Raw genomic sequence first — 18,933 nt, 5'->3', positions numbered from 1 at the left:
CGCTTTGCGGTCAGTGTCTGGCGGAAGTCAATAATGCACCACAAATCATTAGCCTATATTTATATTACAAACATGCAATAAAAACTTCAAAAAGTATTTTCTTTAGATAAACAAAGTATTTTCGTTGCAAAAAAAAAAACAGATTGCGCTATTTACATTAGGCGTACGTTTAAAAATCTATTTAAAAAAACAAATAGCTGGTCCCTGAAAGTCAATGTATAATTCGCATACTGAAAGCTGGGTTAAATAGCTTTCTAGAAAAAAATGTGAATTAGTTGTTAATTCTAAAAAGGGAATTAGCCCTTGCGCGTGCGTGTGATTGTTTGGGAATGGGGAGAACCATCTCTGTCAGTGGGGGAGTAGAGCTCTTGTTGAACAGGTCTTGCACCGAGAATCTAGTAATTCCATGCAATTAATCCACACAAAGACATCGTTAAATCTGTCCCTCACTACAATTGGCTTCCGATTGTCTGCATCCATTGTGCGGGGCGCAAGAGACCACCCCTGTGAGGCAAAGTGGAGACCTGTTATGCGATCCATCCACGCACCAAAAGTGACTCCAGCATATTCAGATCTGTGTGTCATTCCATTTGAACAGGATCAGTAGAAGAACTGTGGTATTTTCCCCCTTCACACAAGAGCCATGATCAAATGGCACATCCTATGAGATGGAGAGATTCGAGAGAAATCATCTATAGGCTACTGTGCTTTATTTACTCCTGAATAAATAACACTGCCAAATAACAGACTGACTCCCTGAATTAATTTGAATCGAGCAACTAAACCTTTAATCGCTTCAACATGGTTTCCAAAGAACAACAGGTTGCGGACAAACACACATTTTAAGGATTCCAAATACGCACTTAATTGCAATATTTCATTATATTACATTTAACTTTCTAAAACTCTGATTTAAAACACTGAACTGGTTTTAAATTGAGCAAACCACTTCTACTGTTAAAGAAGCACTCAATACTTTTGCTAATTAATTTTTTTTATAATTTATATTTTAATTGATTTGGAGAAATGAACAGCACTTGATGTACACTCATGTGAGACATTTAAGCATGTCAGTCCAAAGAAAGCTGTTTTATTCTACATGGAGCTGGTTTTTCCCCATCATGGGTGCCACTATGTTGAAATTCATGAAGTTACTAATAATAATATCAGTAGCACATAAACAAACTTCATGCAATCAGTCCCATAGGAGTCAGTATAAAGGACAAAACCACTGACTATTGGGACGAATAACAGACTAAATGGGTAAAAATAAATAAAAACTTGCGGAGTGCACTTTTAAGGCTGCCTATAGTGACATTAGCAGAGTCAGTTAAGACTTAAAAAACATATCTCAAGTGGCAACAAGTTACTTCAGACACAGTACATGTCTTTTCCACAAATAGGGTTAGAAGGGCAAACTCCGGGACAGCTGTCATGCGCCCAAGCACATTAACTGGAGGGATTGTAGGCAGGTTGCCTACCTGAGATACCGGTCCTACAAACTCCTCTCAATCTGTATAGAGACATGAGCGAGCTGCTGGTCCCATCGCTCATGTGCAGCTCGATTAGCCCCACGTGTCTCGTTCTTCATATGTGGAAGTGCAGCAGATGGTCGGAGATGCACCGTGTTACGAGGCTGTGGCGGTATGTAACGCTGTTCTAATTGAAACATCAATATTGCAGCAGAATCCCACAGTGGAACAACACCGCAAGTTTGGACAAAGATTACAGATGAAAGTAGGCTACTCCTGGAAATTACATCTGGGAACAGCTTTCGTGTAAATCGCTTTATGATCCGTAATGTAGTGTGGATTGCATGTTAGCATTAAGTGATGGGTTACCAGCAAGCGTATGTATGCACCTGCTTGTCACTCTTATAGTAATCATCATATAAATGCACAAAAACTTCCTAATGGTGTTACTTTTTGATGTTCATGTAAAAAAAGACCTAATTTCTTCAAGTCTTAATAAAGGGAAAATTAAAGGGAAAATTCTGCCATAATTTACTTACACTTGTGTCATACTAAACCCATAAGACTTTGGTTAATCTTCAAAACAGTTAAGACATTTTAATGAGACCTGAGAGGATTTTGTCAGTCCACTGAAAGTCCAGTGTCCGTTTGCATAAACTGCTTAGACTATGGTCTTACAAGTTAGCAAGGCGGTCAAATTTTTTTTAAGTCAGTTTCATAAAAAGGTAGATTGGTCTAATTTGAGTCTGAAATGTAAGACTGATCAAAATTTGATCAACACTAATTGCTAGTTGGACAGACTAGTTCTTAAATTGGCATGTTTATGAAACTGGAAGCAGGTCACCAAACCGTATGAATTCATATGAATAGAGCAGTCTTGTGAATTTATTTGGTCAGATTTGTCAGCAGTCAGATTTATTTAGTTAATTCACAAGTTTTTACATCAATAAATGATACATTTGAAGGTTCAGACCATCATTAGGAACTTGCTCAGCATCTCACGCACTCACCCACAAGCAGACAAATCCACACATGCACATAGTCGCTCTCTATAGTTTGACCTTTAGGACAAGTTTGCTCTGTAGCGGAGACCTGAGATTTGTACTTGCACCAGTTGAACTTGACTCTGTTTACTGTAGTGGTTTGAGTGTCACTGTCAGCCCTATACATGGGGTTCAAGTCATGATTGAAATACACTTCTTCTGATCCATGAGGACGATATTCGTAAGCTATTTGAACACAGACAACAAGATTCAAGAATTTTTACCAAACCAAAAGCCGTACAGTGAAATTATGCCCTATCTGACATTGCTGTTTGAAACTCCAGACACCCTTCCCCCAAGCATGGACCAATGTCCACCCCAAAATGGTAAAGGTTCTCCCAACGTTAATGGATAAAACAAAGGACATCATTTGTAGGTCAAGTCTTGTCTGAGCCCTCTCCTCAGCCTCTGTCAACCAATCCAATACAGCCCTAAGGAAAATAACCAAAGCTCTGCATTTGGACTGAGGTTGGAAGGTCTATTTGCCTCTCCGTCAAGCATCGATTTATCCTACTCTCCAATTTATTTCTCCTCCTCGTTCCTGCGATCCATAAGGCTCCTGCCTCTGGGGGAAGAACCAGAGGAGAGACGGCGAACAGCCCCCCCCCCCCAACACATTCAAAACCTGATATACAGCCTTCCACAACATACACCGATATGTGCCTAAACTTTACAGAGAAAACATCCTTGAAAGCATCTGATATAGGGTATGTCTAATGTTACACAGCATCATAAATTACAAGGCGCTACACATGTTTTTTTACTGATTTATATATATTGATAAAATGTTGCCAATATTACAGAACCATCAAGGGATTTCCTTGATCCTCATAATGCAATGCCAATCAACATAAATCTTGCATGCCAGTTATGCTGAAGAAAACAATCAATAAAAATTCAGAGACACGGCTTGGAATGTAGTCCACATGCTCCAATATGTTGTGTGGTCTTGCATATTTGCAAGATGATCAGAGTTTGAATCCACCAGGGGTTATTTCCCCATTCCATTTCCCCTTTTTCTCCTTATGGTTTTCTGTCACATCGCATCAGTCCTGTCAATAGAAGTGACAGAAATTAATAAAATAAAAATAAAGAAATGGGTTCAATACTATTCAAAAGTTTGGGATTTGTAAGATCTCGTTGAGCAGAAGACATTTTATGCTAAGGCTGCATTTATTTTGATCAAAAACAGTAATATTGTGAAATATTACAATTTAGTAGCCATTACTCCAGTCTTCAGTGTCACAAAATCCTTCATAAATCATTCTAATTTGGTGCTCAAGAAACATTTATTGTTATATCAGGTCATACTTAGGAGGGAGAGGTTATTATGTGAGTATAGGAGACCATAAGTCTGAGTGGACATCCATGACATGCGGAGTCCCTCAAGGCTCAATTCTTGCGGCACTCCTATTCAACCTGTATATGCTCCCAATGAGCCAAATAATGAGAAATAACAAATAGCTTACCACAGCTATGCAGATGACACACAGCTCTACTTAGCCCTATCGCCTAACGATTACAGCCCCATTGACTCCCTGTGCCAATGCATTGATGAAATAAACAGTTGGATGTGCCAAAACTTTCTTCAGTTAAAAAAAGACAAAACTGAAGTCATTGCGTTTAGAAACAAAGATGAAGTTCTCAAGGTGAATGCATACCTTCACTCTATGGGTCAAACAACTAAAAATCAAGTCAGGAATCTTGGTGTGTCTCTAGAGTCAGACCTTAGTTTCAGTAATCATGTCAAAGCAATAACTAAATCAGCATACTATCATCTGAAAAATATTGCAAGAATTAGATGCTTTGTTTCCAGTCAAGACTTAGAGAAACTTGTGCATGCTTTCATCATCAGCAGGGTGGATTATTGTAATGGACTCCTCACTGGCCTTCCCAAAAAGACCATAAGTTAGTTGCAGCTCATACAGAACACTGCTGCCAGGATTCTGAGCGGAACCAGAAAATATGAGCATATCACACCAGTCCTCAGGTCTTTACACTGGCTCCCAGTTACATATAGGATTGATTTTAAAGTATTATTACTAGTATATAAATCATTCTATGGCTTAGGACCCAACAGATCACTCAAATCATTAGGATCACATCAGCTAGAAATACCAAGGGTTCACTCTAAGCACGGCGAGTCCGCGTTTAGCTACTATGCCAGACGCAGCTGGAACCAGCTTCCAGAAGAGATCAGATGTGCTCCTACAGTAGTCACATTCAAATCCAGACTCAAAACACATCTGTTTAGCTGTGCATTAACTGAATGAGCACTGTGCCACTGTTCGTCCGACTGATTGTAATGTATTTTATTTTTTTATTCTAAACTGTTTGAATTGTTCTTATTTCTTTTGATTATTTTAATTTCTTCTATGTAAAGCACTTTGAATTACCATTGTGTATGAAATGTGCTATATAAATAAACTTGCCTTGCCTTAGTATCAATGTTGAAAACCGTTGTGCTGCTTCATATTTTTTGGAAAAAAATACATTTTTCAGAATTCTTTGATAAAAAAAAGTCAGGAGAATTCAAGTCAAGTGAAGTCACCTTTATTTATATAGCGCTTTATACAATACAGATTGTTTCAAAGCAGCTTTACAGTGATAACAGGAAAATGATGAAGTCAAGTCAATTAGTTTATTTCATCTATGAAGCAGTTCTGCAAAAAATTATGTCATTGTTCATCTCAATTCAGTTCTCATACAACAGCGTCAGTACAGTCAGATCAATAATATTGTTGAATATTAAGTGTCCCTAACTATGCAAGCCAGAGGGGACAGTGGCAAGGAACCCAAACTCTATCAGGTGACAGACAAGAGAAAAAACACTTGGGAGAAATCAGGCTCAGTTCTCCTCTGGCCAATGAACGAACACGGTGTGATTGTGATTCAGGCTGCATCACAAGTCAGAATTCACATCTGGATCAGTAGCATTCAAATATTCATCCAGTTCTTTCTGCTTGAAGATCGGATTCATCACGCAGCCGAAGCTGGACATAGGGTCTGTGTGGAGGACCTGTCTGGCTCTTGTGGTCTTTTCTGAGGATCTGTGCCGATGGTTGTCATGTCGATGAGGCCTTCAAAGGGGAATCTCTAGTAGACACTCTTCTCTGCTGACATTCAGGGCTGCGTTTTGGTCTTGTCTAGGTGCAGGAAATTTATACCTAATTTATGCAGCCTAACAATCATTTAACTGATATGAATAATAGAAATTGATAATGTGTTATGTGTATGCCAGATTAAAGAGTGTATTTAGTCTAGATTTAAACTGACAGAGTGTGTCTGCTACCCAAACAAGGCTAGGAAGACTATTCCAGAGTTTGGGTGCTAAATAGGAAAAGGATCTACTGCCTGCAGTTGATTTTGATATTCTAGTTATCAAAATACATGAAAGACTATAATGCGTTAAGAGCAACGTTTAATAGGGAGCCAATACAGTGTTGACAGAACTGGGCTAATATGGCCATACTTCCTGGTTCTAGTAAGAACTCTAGCTATTGCATTTCGGACCAGCTAGAGTTTGTTTATTAAGCGTGCAGGGCAACCACCCAGTAGAGCATTACAATAATCTAGCTTTGAGGTCATGAACGTATGCAGAGAACTAACATTTCTGCATTTGTCATTGAGAGATATATTTTTAAGATGGAAAAATGTGGTTTTACAGATGCTAGAAATGTGGCTTTCAAATGAAAGATCAAAGAGCACACCCAGGTTCCTAACTGATGACGAAGACTTGACAGAGTAGCCATCAAGTGTTAGACAGTATTCTAGGGTATTACGTGAGGACGTTTTTGGTCCAATAATTAGAATCTTTGTTTTTTCAGAATTAACTTGTAGGAAATTACTAGTCATCAAATTTTTTATATCAACTATGCATTTCTTTCATTTGGTGAATTGGTATGTTTCGCCAGGGAGTGAAGAAATATAGAGCCGAGTATCATCAGCGTAACAGTGAAAACTAATGCCATGCTTCCTAATGATATATCCCAATGGTAGCATTTACAGCATGAAAAGCAACGGTCCTAGTACTGAGCCTTGCAGTATTCTATTTTGAACTTCTGATCGTTATGACACCTCTTAATTTATTGCTACAAATTGGTAAGCATAAGTATGATTTAAACCATGCCAATGCAATTCCACTAATGCCAACACAATTTTTGAGTCTATAAAAAAGAATGTTGTGGTCAATAATATCAAATGTAGCACTAAGATCCAGTAACACTAATAGAGAGATACAACCACGATCGGATGATAAGAGCAAATCATTTGTAACTCTAATGAGATACCATAGTCGCAGATACCATTTCTTTCTAAAAAGGAACACAGTTGTGCCTTTTCTAGTATTTTTGACAGAAAAGGTAGATTAGAGATCGGTCTGTAATTAACAAATTCTTTAGGATCAAGTTGTGTTTTTTTTAATAACAGGTTTAATAACAGCCAGCTTAAAAGTTTTTGGTACATATCTTAATGACAATGGTGAATTAATATTAATAACAGGAACTATAACTTCTGGAAGCATTGCTTTCAGTAGCTTAGTAGGTGTGATGTCTAACATACATGTTCATTTTGATGATTTAAAAAGTTTAGACAATTCTTCCTCTCCTATAGCAAAGAATGAATGGAATTGTTCCCCGGGGGTCTATAGCATGACGTCTGATGCGATACTGTAGTAGACGGTTACATGGTTATAATTTTCTCATAATAGTAATAGTAATAATAGTATCAATCCTGCAAGTAAAGAAATGCATAATGTAAAAAAAAAGTCATAAATAATTCATTACTGCTGTGCTGTTTGGAAATGTCTGAAGTCGAGGTTTTATTTCTTTATTTTTTATAAAATACATATTTATATAAAATGAATTTATATTTATTTATATTTATATTATTCATTTATTATGTCAGCCTTGGCTAAATGGAGTATACACAAGACCAGATAATGATCTGAGATGTCATCGCTCTGCTGCAGAATTTCAATGCCATCAACATCGATTCCATGAGACAATATTAGATCTAAAGTATGATAACGACAATGAGTGGGTTCTGACACGTGCTGTCTAACTCCAATAGAGTTTAGAATGTATGTAAATGCCAGTCCCAATGCGTCTTTTTCATTACCTACATGTATATTAAATGAACTTTTAATCAATTTAGTTTGCATCCTTGCTGAATAAACGTTTTTATTTACTGACCCCAAATTTTTGAACAGTAGTGTATATTAGCAAATCTAAAAATGCATCTAGCTATGACTAATACAAACTAAGCCATTACTAATTACAATAAATGAGGAGTGGCATGGAGTATTTTAGTTGTTTATTGCGATCAATATGAGAAGCATTTTGATCATACATGATTTTAGCTACTGCTATAGGCCAAAAGATTCCAATGTGTGCTGTATTCATTACCCAACAAGAAATCAGATTTATTCTGGCCAATCTATTTTTGCAAAGAACAGTCCTGATGTTCAGATCTAAAAACAAGCAGCTCTCATTCCTGCAACAATCCTTCACAAAAGAGTCCTGAGAGAGGTCTGACGTGTTCCTATACCTGAGATCGATCAATGCCGATCTGTGCAGGGGAAATTGAAATCTATAGGAAATTAGATGGTTTCAATGATTTATTGAAATACTAAATCACTCAGTGCAATCCAGGCTGCCGTAGTGTACCTTCAATGCTACTTTGAGGCTGCTGGGATGTCATCAGCGCAAACCTTCTAATATCATGGGCCAGTCAGATGTATGCCGAGAAATTGTTTCTCATGACCTTGAGAGTTAAAGTCACCAACCCCCCTCTGAAAGAGTGACACAAAGTGAAAATACAGAGAAATTTTAAGTGCAACCCCCCCCCCCCCCTCCTCCTCCTCCTCCTCCTCCTCCTCCTCCTCCAAAAGGAGACTAAGACAAGAAAAGGAAAGGAGAGATTGCAAAATGAGGCCTAAAAACTTAGCTTCTCGATTCGTTGGAGAAAAGGAGGGCACAATTCCATCCTCACTTGCTTTGTCCACATTTAATTGCTTTTTTTTATAAGACGTGAAGGGAAAAATAACAAGACAACAAACCCCCCCTCCAAACATAGCAGCGACAGCAGCTAATGGAGGGGGTGTAATTGTGAATGGAGGCATTCATCTGGAGATGCGGCTGGTAAATTGCTGCAGACAATGCATAGTGCAAGGATGCTCAGATCGCCGGCGTTTAGAGACGCTGGGGTAATTGCCCCTCCGCAGAGATGGAGGGAAATGAGCGGGAGAGAAAGGAGGAGATGGCGAGAGAGGGAAGGTGAAGAAAAGTGGATATCAGAGATGGGGCTGGCGAGGACGAGTCTAGAGACTGAAAAGGAGAGCGTGGAAGGAGAGGAAGAGGAAAGCGAGTGTATGTTTACATGGAGAGAAGATGATGTGGGGGAGGGTGAAGACTGCGGTGAAATAGGTTCTCAGTACTGCACTTTGCAAAAGAAATAGCCTTCAACTCAAAGAAAATGGTACGAAAGCAACACTGTGTACTCAAGTGCAAAATGTCCTCAGATGCACACTACTGAGAACTATATCAGAAGTCTAGACATTAACATTTAAAGAAAACATCCAAGGTCACAAACTCAGGAAGAAAGCATGTAGTCACGCGCAAACAGACGCACACAGCAAGGGATGAAAAGAAGAAAACAATAACAAGCATTCACAGACAAAACACATCTGTCAACAGAACAGCATCCTCACTAGAGAGAAACATCAGGGAGTAACAATTCAATTAAACACATCATCCTGGTTAAATTATGGCTACATAATCACTGCAATTCACCATTGCCTAGAATTACAAATTCAGAACACAATGGGCTGAAACGCAGCAAGATAGACAGGACCATTGATAGCTTTGGCAGAAACGAGATGGTGTGTTTTGATACACCGAGCCGCTTGCAGCTATTAAAGTCTGAGTTTTGAACTTCTAAAGTTATATTTTCATCATAAACTGGCACTAAATGCCTCTATCTGCATTTAATTAGCCAATATATAGAGCTGTTCTGTTTGTAGTCCTAAAATGTGGAATGGAATTAGCATTTTCAAGCCATGGCTTCCCTTGGGAAATCCCTTAGGAAAAATATAGGGTTTTAAGAATGGTGGTTTTGGATTTATGAGTAAATGAAGGTCTGTGGTTATCATTATTGTTAGAGATATTCTAAATTTTGTCCTACAACATAAACACATAAGTTGCTGAACAAGGATGTAGTCGACAGTTAGATTTTTTTTAAAGAAAATAATTCTTTAATTCAGATAAATCAAATAAACAAAGCCTTTTTGAGCTTTAGAGATTTTTTTTTTTGTGTAGAACTGACAGAAAGTTTTCAGAACTACAACATTTTTTTGTTTTTTTTGTGGCATGTTAATGCTTTACAACAACTGTTTATAATGGTACATTTCAATTTGAATGATTTTACTATAGTGTTGTTGGGTTTGACGTGTATGTGCTGTATACTGGCTATTTTAAAACAATTAAAAAAACAGTAAACCCAGTCAGATTTCTCTTAATCAAACTGAACCTATCAGAAGAAAATAAGAGGGTAATAAACCCAATTATTTATTTCAAAAGGTCTTGTGTGTGTATGTGTGTGCTTAGAACAGTTGGCAGATGGACAAGCGGTGTGAACTGTGCTAATGCTCTGCTGAGTGTCCGTGTCTCACTCCTAAATACCGTCCCCTCCTCGGCATTGTGGTTAACAAGAAGGTAGTTGGCGCGGCACGGCCGACACACACCGCTGACACGAGACGGCCGGGGTCAGCAGGGGTCACGCAGTAATTACACATATAACTCCCTCTGTGAGCAGCAGGCCGGCTGAGCTTACAGCCACTGGTTACTGTGACACACACACTCTCACGCAGAGCGCCATATAGTGCTGAAACACGCTGGGAGTGGCCGGTGCTCACACGGTGAGAAAGTGATTACAAGGCAGGAGGAGACAACAAAGCGAGCGGAGACGAAGAGGTGCTGAAAAGCGTGATTATTAGCAGTACACATCGGCAGGGTGGAGGTCTGTGTGACTCTGCCGGTCCCAAACAAGCTCTCGAAAACAAACCTGAAGCCTCTTTAACCTGAAGATTTCTTCTTGTTTGTGCTGCCTCCTCTGTGTGGTCTTGCTCACAGGCTGTTATTGTCACCTTGTTATCTGCAACCTGTAAAAAAAAAAAACACCAAAAAATGCCATGTCTGTAATTTCCTGACCACATGTTTATTAGTTCATGCATTCCTCAGGATTCGATCCCATGACTTTAGCGTTGGTAGTGCCATGCTCTACTGTTAGAGTTTCAGTTTCAAAATACTAGTGGACTGATAGTTTTGCATGCAATATTGCTGGAGCAACAATACACATACGTACAGACACAAAACATTTAAAAATTGGAATGATTTATTAACAATAATAAAAATACATCTATTTTTACACTTGAAATGTTTACAACCATAATAATACAATATGCACTATAAGGTAAAATGCAATAAAAATCAACTCAGCAAAATATTAAAAGGCATACTCTTTTCTATAGACAGTGAATGAACTACTGAGCACTAGCGATGCCAATGGCTATGTCATGGGTTTGAGTCCCCGGTTATGTATTGATTGATTAAATGTACGGTATACCTTGAATGAAATGTAATTCGCATTAGATAGAAGCTTCTGCCAATTGCCAAATGCATAAAAGTAAATGTAAGTAGGATATGTCATACCTGTCAACATTTGGGTACCAAAATACGGGAGACCTGTGGGGGGGGGGGGGGGGTTCATGTCATCTATACATTACACACCCCATCGCCAAATCATAGAAAAATTCAGTTAAGACAGTTGTATTCATCTTAACAATACACAACAAATCAATTTACAGAAAAACTGATTTCTAAAATAAGGTATAGGGCACAAATCTGTGAGTAGGCTACAGTTTTCAAAACTGAACAGGTGATGTTGTGTAATATTCAGTTACTGTAAGAAACTGTTCCAGCGGGTGGAGTTTACTGGTAGCCTACTGAATATTACACATCACCTGTGTATAGCCTACTCCATTAACTGGAACAGATTTTCACTGGAACTGAATACATCCAAACAGTATTTCACAATTTTTCACAGGAACTGAATATTACAAACAACTATTGCGAAAGAACGATTTACAAAACAACGATTGCGAAAGCGTGCACGGATTATGAATTTGTTCACTGTTGTACGTAGTTTTTTTTTTTTTTTGTATAGTTCTATTTTGTTAATAAATTTTGCATTCTATTTTGGCTTTCTCGGGTGTCCCTATTTTTGTTGTGTCCCTTTTGAGCCACGGGGCGAAATGGGTATGGATTGAAAAACCAAAGCAACTGTACGGTTTACAAATCTGAGCACAGCTGAGACTTTTTCCTCTGGTAGCCTACTTTTAGCGTAGGATATTTATTTCCGTCAAGGTCAGGCTGTGATGTCAAATGTATTCCCAGGAATGAGTGATGCGCTTTCCGCTTTTAAAGTTTTATAAAATAAGTAGCCTATATGGCTTGAATGGTTTAAAAGCATTAGCAAGAATAAAAGCGCATCATAGCCTATAATGTAACGCCATGCAGCCAAACGATGACAGAAAAAAACGGATGCTGCGTTAATTGCGTTAAATATTTACTTGACACGGAGTCTTTTCCCATTTCTACCAGTAACGCTTATGCAACTTCCCGCGTCTACTACCTGCGCAGATATCTACGGCACAACTGGGTTGTAGGTTGCCAGGTTGAGCTCACAAATGGGTTGAAATTTGTATGATGTGTTGATTGCGCGAGTAGGATGGGTCTCATACAAGATCTGGCAACTGGACAACCTTGGAATAATATATTGATGTGATTATTCATATAACGACGTTTGAGCCATACAAATAACGGGAGTTTCACGGGAGAAATAACAAAACGGGAGGGGGGCGGGAAATGGGTGTGAAATACGGGAGACTCCCGGGGAAAACGGGAGTGTTGACAGGTATGGGATATGTTCCTGGATCAACATGCTTGATTAATATTCCTTTATTGGTAGTTAATGGTTAGGTGTGAGTTAAGGTTAGGACTGTGTTTGAGCATTCCCGCTGCTCCAGGACCAACAGAACATGTTGATTCAGGAACTTGTATTTCTTGGCAAAATCATTGCCACCAGATGGGTCAAACTGTGGGAGGTGTAGTGGTTAATGACAAGCCCTGGTAACCAAAAAGTAGCAGGTCTGATTCCCGCAAAGAGCAGACAATGTGCTATCACCATTGTGCCACTGAGCACAGCACTTAACCCCGGGTTGCCCCAGCAGGACTATTCCGGACATGAATGCAGCCACTGTAAGTCGCCTTGGATATTAGCATCTTCTAAATGAACAGAAGAGTTGTATTTTATAATATTTTAATATAACAAGGCAATAGGATGCTTCATATTCCTGCAGAGCAGAACACTTGAAGATGCTTGTAATACAAGAGTATCACCGAATGTTTTAAGAAGGATCAGGTCAGAAGATCCCACAGCTGAGCACAGTATTGATTTGTTGTGGGTAAATAAACCACTGGACACCACTGGTGGATCAATAACCTTTCTAACCTAACCAAGAGAGAAGCGTTACATACAGCAATGCTGTTCACTTCCTTTAGCATTTAGTGTTTGTTAAAGATTTCAGCATGCATTTTAAAAACTGGGACTTCCATCCCAAATCTGTATGAACCCAGATGATGTAAATAAAATAATAATATAAATGTACATACAATTAAAATGTATTATTTTAGTTATATTTTAATAATTTTAAAAGCATTTTGAAATGTTTTTGAAATGTTTATGCTAGCCATGGCAACACTTTTTTGAAACAGTAAAAAATTTATTACAATTTAAAATAACTGTTTACTATTTGAACTATTTAAAAATGTAATTTATTACTGTGATGGCAGAGCCATTACTCCAGTCTTCAGTGTCATGATCCTTCCAAAATCATAAGCTGATTTTGTGCTCAAACATTTATTATTATTATGAATGCTGAAAACAGTTGTGCTACTTGTTTTGTGGAAACCATGATACTTTTTTCAGGGTTCTGTGATGAATAGAAATAAAACATCTTTTTAAACAATTTTAAGTCTACTGTCACTTTTGATCAAATTAATGCAACCTTGCTAAATAAAATTATTAATTTATTATACAGAAAATCTTTCTGAGCCCAAACTTCTGAAAGGTAATGCATACAAACTTGCACCACAAAATCAAAGGCACAGTCCATGAAAAGGGCCCGTTGCAGAATGTAGATATGCAACGACTCTTTGAATTGCTTCTAGGAATGTTTCTCATTTTCAAACATGAAATGTGACATGGAATATGAATTTATCACTCAACATGAGTAATACAATATTACGTCATTGTGGAGCGCTACATCTAAAGGCACTCAGTGAACGACGGAAAACAGTAGCCACAGGGTCTGAAACAGATGAAAGCAAGGGTGTTTATAAATGAGAACGCAGGCATGTTCATGGAGCGAGCGAGAGATTGCGGGAGATGGATGGTGCTACAGCGGGAACGAGCGAGATTAGGAACGGGAGAGATTGGAGGAGATAGATGAGGAGAGCTGTGTGGAGTTCAGGCAGAAATGAAAGAGATATCATGAGAGTGGATGAGATGGCAAGGTAGAGGCGGAGAGAAAGAGGATGTATAAGGTGTGATGGTCATACGGTGAGCGGCAGACGAGAAAGGAGGCGGTAGAGGTGGGCCAGCAAGGCTCTTGCTGGGTGTACATATGTAGAGCAGCAGGGGAGCAGTAGTGTTGACGACTATAGCTCTGGCTATACCCCAGCTTTCCCTTTCTCCCTCAATCTCATCAGTCACTCTCCGCAGGACCGCGTTCTTTGCTCGTCTTTATCTCTAGAATGACATACAACAGGCTTTTGCACCCGGACTCGATCACACTTACAATTCATATAAAAAAGAATATATAAAAAAAACACAACATCCCTAAATTCATTAGCTATGCAAATACATGCAAATATATGCACCTCTACAAATCCACTTTGGGCCAGTGTGTGCTTTCCCGGAAGTCATGTATGTGAATGAGGGGGAATTCTCTTTTCGCTATACCGGAGATCATGTGGGTATTCCCTCCCTCCACATGGGAGATGCTGCTCATGTGACGGTGACAGTGTTTGTGTGTAAATACGGGTGCTGTCAGTCACAGATGTACCCGTGTGGGCCTTGTGCTTTAGGCTTCACATTATTGAGTCTCACAGACCGGGAACCCTTGGAGTCTACCCAGGATTCTGTGTAAACACAGCGGGATGCTGGAACACTGGCTCAGAGCCCTGTCTTACAGGCAGTTTTGCAGCGGGAGCGGGCCGTTACGGTGAGGGGCTGATGGGGAAGAAAAAGGAGGTTGAAAGTGCATTAAAGATGTATTGTTTCAGACTGGAATTTCGTAAGAAATTGTCTAAAAGGGATAGTTTACCCCAAAATTTATATTCTGTCATCATTCACTCACCCACATGTTGTTTAAAACCCATGTGCAGTATCATTTACCTATACTATTACAGTTCTCATATTAATTATAGTACTTTAGTTCTGCCCCTCCTTGAACTGCCACCTTAACATGGTGGAGTTTGAGTACCCGAATGACCCTAGGAGCTATGTTGTCCGGGGCTATATGCCCCTGGTAGGGTCTCCCAAGGCAAACACGTCCTAGGCGACGGGTCAGACTGAGAGTGGTTCAAAAAACCCTTATGAGAAAAATTAGCGTTGGTAGTGCCTGGAGCCAGGCCCGGGGTTGGGGCTCGTATGCGAGCGCCTGGTGGCCGGGCCTCCCCCCACGAGGTCGGGCCGGCCTCAGCCCGAAGGAGCGACGTGGGGCCACCTTCCCGTGGGCTCACCACCTACAGGAGGGACCATAAGGGGCCGGTGCTGAGAGGATCGGGTGGCAGTCGAAGGCGGCGGCCTCTACAACCTGATCCCTGGACACGGAAACTAGCTCTAGGGACGTGGAACGTCTTGGACACTCGGGTAAAGAGAGGGGCGGAGTTGTCAACTGATCACCACCTGGTGGTGAGTTGGATCCGATGGCGGGGGAGGAAGCTGGACAGACTCGGCAGACCCAAGGGTACTGTAAGGGTCTGCTGGGAACGTTTGGCAGAGTCTCCTGTCAGAGAGACCTTCAACTCCCAACTCTGGCGGAGCTTCGACCGGATCCCGAGGGAGGCTGGAGATATTGAGTCAGAGTGGACCATGTTCTCCACCTCCATTGTCGAAGCGGCCGCTCGGAGCTGTGGCCGTAAGATCTCCGGTGCCTGTCGAGGCGGCAATCCCCGAACCCGGTGGTGGACACCGGAAGTAAAGGATGCCGTCAAGCTGAAGAAGGAGTCCTATCGGGCCTGGTTGGCTTGTGGGACTCCTGAGGCAGCTGACGGGTACCGGCAGGCCAAGCGAACTGCAGCCCTGGTGGTTGTGGAGGCTAAAACTCGGGCCTGGGAGGAGTTCGATGAGGCCATGGAGAAGGACTATCGGCTGGCCTCGAAGAGATTCTGGAAAACCGTCTGGCGCCTCAGGAGAGGGAAGCAGTGCCCTACCAACGCTGTCTACAGTGGAGGTGGGCAGCTGTTGACCTCAACTGGTGATGTCGTCGGACGGTGGAAGGAATACTTCGAGGATCTCCTCAATCCCACCGTCACGTCTTCCATTGAGGAAGCAGAGGCTGAGGGCTCAGAGGTGGACTCGTCCATCACCCAAGCTGAAGTCACCGAGGTAGTCAAGAAACTCCTCGGTGGCAAGGCACCGGGGGTGGATGAGATCCGCCCTGAGTACCTCAAGTCTCTGGATGTTGTGGGGCTGTCTTGGCTGACACGCCTCTGCAGCATCGCGTGGCAGTCGGGGACAGTGCCTCTGGGATGGCAGACCGGGGTGGTGGTCCCTCTTTTTAAGAAGGGGGACCAGAGGGTGTGCTCCAATTACAGGGGGATCACACTTCTCAGCCTCCCTGGGAAAGTCTATGCCAGGGTACTGGAGAGGAGAGTTTGGGGACAGCACAATTTCGTCTCTGCTCTTTGCGGATGATGTTGTCGTGTTGGCCCCTTCAGACCAGGAACTTCAGCATGCACTGGGACGGTTTGCAGCCGAGTGTGAAGCAGCTGGGATGAGAATCAGCACCTCCAAATCCGAGGCCATGGTCCTCAGTCGGAAAAAGGTGGCTTGCCTACTTCAGGTTGGTGGACAGTTCCTGCCTCAAGTGGAGGAGTTTAAGTATCTTGGGGTTTTGTTCACGAGTGAGGGAAGGATGGAACGGGAGATTGACAGACGGATTGGTGCAGCTTCTGCAGTAATGCGGTCGATGTACCGGTCTGTCGTGGTGAAGAAAGAGCTGAGCTGCAAGGCGAAGCTCTCGATTTACCGGTCAATCTACGTTCCTACTCTCACCTATGGTCATGAGCTTTGGGTCATGACCAAAAGGACAAGATCCCGGATACAGGCGGCCGAAATGAGCTTTCTCCGCAGGGTGGCTGGGCGATCCCTTAGAGATAGGGTGAGAAGCTCGGTCACTCGGGAGGAGCTCAGAGTAGACCTGCTGCTCCTCCACATCGAGAGGGGTCAGCTGAGGTGGCTCGGGCATCTGTTCCGGATGCCTCCTGGACGCCTTCCCGGGAAGGTGTTCCGGGCGCGTCCCACTGGGAGGAGACCCCAGGGAAGACCTAGGACACGCTGGAGAGACTATGTCTCCAGGCTGGCCTGGGAACGCCTCGGTGTCTCCCCGGAAGAGCAAGAGGAAGTGGCTAGGGAGAGGGAAGTCTGGGCATCTCTGCTTAGACTGCTGCCCCTGCGACCCGGCCCCGGATAAGCGGAAGAAGATGGTATGGTATGGTATGGTAGTTTAGTTCTGAGATTGTTAATTTTATTAGTTTGTTTTTTTAAATATATAAATTTAGATTAAAATTGTTTTTTCGTACTCCAACTTCAATTGATTTTATTTCAGTTAGTTGTGAAGGCAACATTTAAATTATCATTAAACAATTTTTAAGTTTAAGTTTTTCATGCAACATTTAATTTCAGAATTATTCCAATGGACAAAAACGATTTTAATAAAATTTTAGTTAACAGTAACATCACTGTTATATGACTTTTTACTGTGGAGCACAAAAAGAGAAATTTAAAAATAATGTGCAGGTCACTCTTTTGTTTACAGTTGCAATAAATAAGCTTTCAACCTTATAAAAAGATACAAAGTCAACATAAAAATCCCATGTCTTTTAGGCCAAACAATTGTTTTGTGTGAGGAACAGAACACATTTTATGGAAAAGAGTGACCAAAACGTTCTTTTGCCCTTACGAATTTACCCTTTGTGTTCCACAGAAGAAAGTCAGCTATATTTGTTTAGAACATAAAGTTTATATTTTTACCGTATTATTTTGCATAAGTTACGTAAACATTTCACATCATTTGAAGGTAATGTTTTAAAGAATGTAAACTTGTGCCATTTATACGTTTTGATACAATATAAATGGCAGCTGATGACATCACAACTCGGACCCTCTGTAAGTCATTCAAAACACGCATTTTGGGCTTTGTCTTTGTATTTATGTGAGGGGAGCTGGGTCTCAATCACAAAGGCGACAGTAAATCTTTGGGAAGGGGGTCGGCATGTGCGTGTGTCCATCTCTTTCATCTTCAGACCTCTATTTTCTGTGAACCACCGACCGTTTACTCTCATTTCTCTCCAAATATATATACACGTAAACATTCACATGTACACAAACAGACACACACACACACACACACACACACACACACACACAAACACACAAAATCTCTCTCTATGCAACAGTGACTTTATGTATCATGTGATCCTTATGTTGCCTCCATCTATTGGGTAATAAACAGAAAAACTGAATTTCCATTTGACATTTCACAGCACAGGAGAGAGGAAAGAAAGGACACCGAGAATGAAAGCGTGAGAGAGATACATTGAAAGAGATACCGTTTTAGACCGTGAGAGAGGGGATCAGGACATAGTGAGAGACAAAGTGCCACATATGTGTTCTGGCCGAAAATCTTACATTACTCACACTCCTCACAACAGATTTTGTGGCTGCTTGCAGAAAGCAGAATAATAAAATAAGGCAAGAAATAAAAAAGAACTGCTTAATCAGATAAGCTTTACAGAGCATCAAGTAAAAAAATTGCTCATAAAGTGGTAAAAACTGAATTAATTTTATTTGGGCTGAAATGAAGGGTGGCATTGCAAAACATTGTTATCTGCGGCTTTCCTTGAAAGAAATCTCTCAATTCTAATAATATGGCAGAAAGCAACAGTTACTAATGTACCACATAGACAGTATATAAACTGGACACAGCGACCCCATAGGTTTCAACGGAGAAAAGTGAAGCAAATTAGAAGCACTCATTTCCTGATTGCCGAGCGAACTGCGCAGACTCAAAC

General features: G+C 40.9%; 1 long non-coding RNA gene across 4 annotated transcripts in view; it reads right to left on the bottom strand.

Moving 5' to 3' along the window:
- Positions 1-2,336: 2,336 nt before the first annotated feature.
- LOC311275803 overlaps positions 2,337-18,933 on the bottom strand; it is a 43,719-nt gene continuing 27,122 nt past the window's right edge. For 3 of the 4 annotated variants that reach the window (XR_014624985.1, XR_014624987.1, XR_014624988.1), the window contains exons 3-4: positions 10,577-10,673; positions 5,060-8,306 (exon numbers count right to left, since the gene is read on the bottom strand). This is a non-coding gene — a long non-coding RNA (uncharacterized lncRNA). Of the gene's footprint in view, positions 3,568-5,059; positions 8,307-10,576; positions 10,674-18,933 lie in introns of those variants that run through there. The other variant, XR_014624986.1, reaches the window with a different exon arrangement.

This window comes from Rutilus rutilus (assembly GCF_951802725.1).
Source record: "Rutilus rutilus genome assembly, chromosome: 17".
In the NCBI taxonomy this organism is placed as follows: domain Eukaryota; kingdom Metazoa; phylum Chordata; class Actinopteri; order Cypriniformes; family Leuciscidae; genus Rutilus; species Rutilus rutilus.
This window is presented reverse-complemented; position numbering and strand designations above follow the sequence as displayed.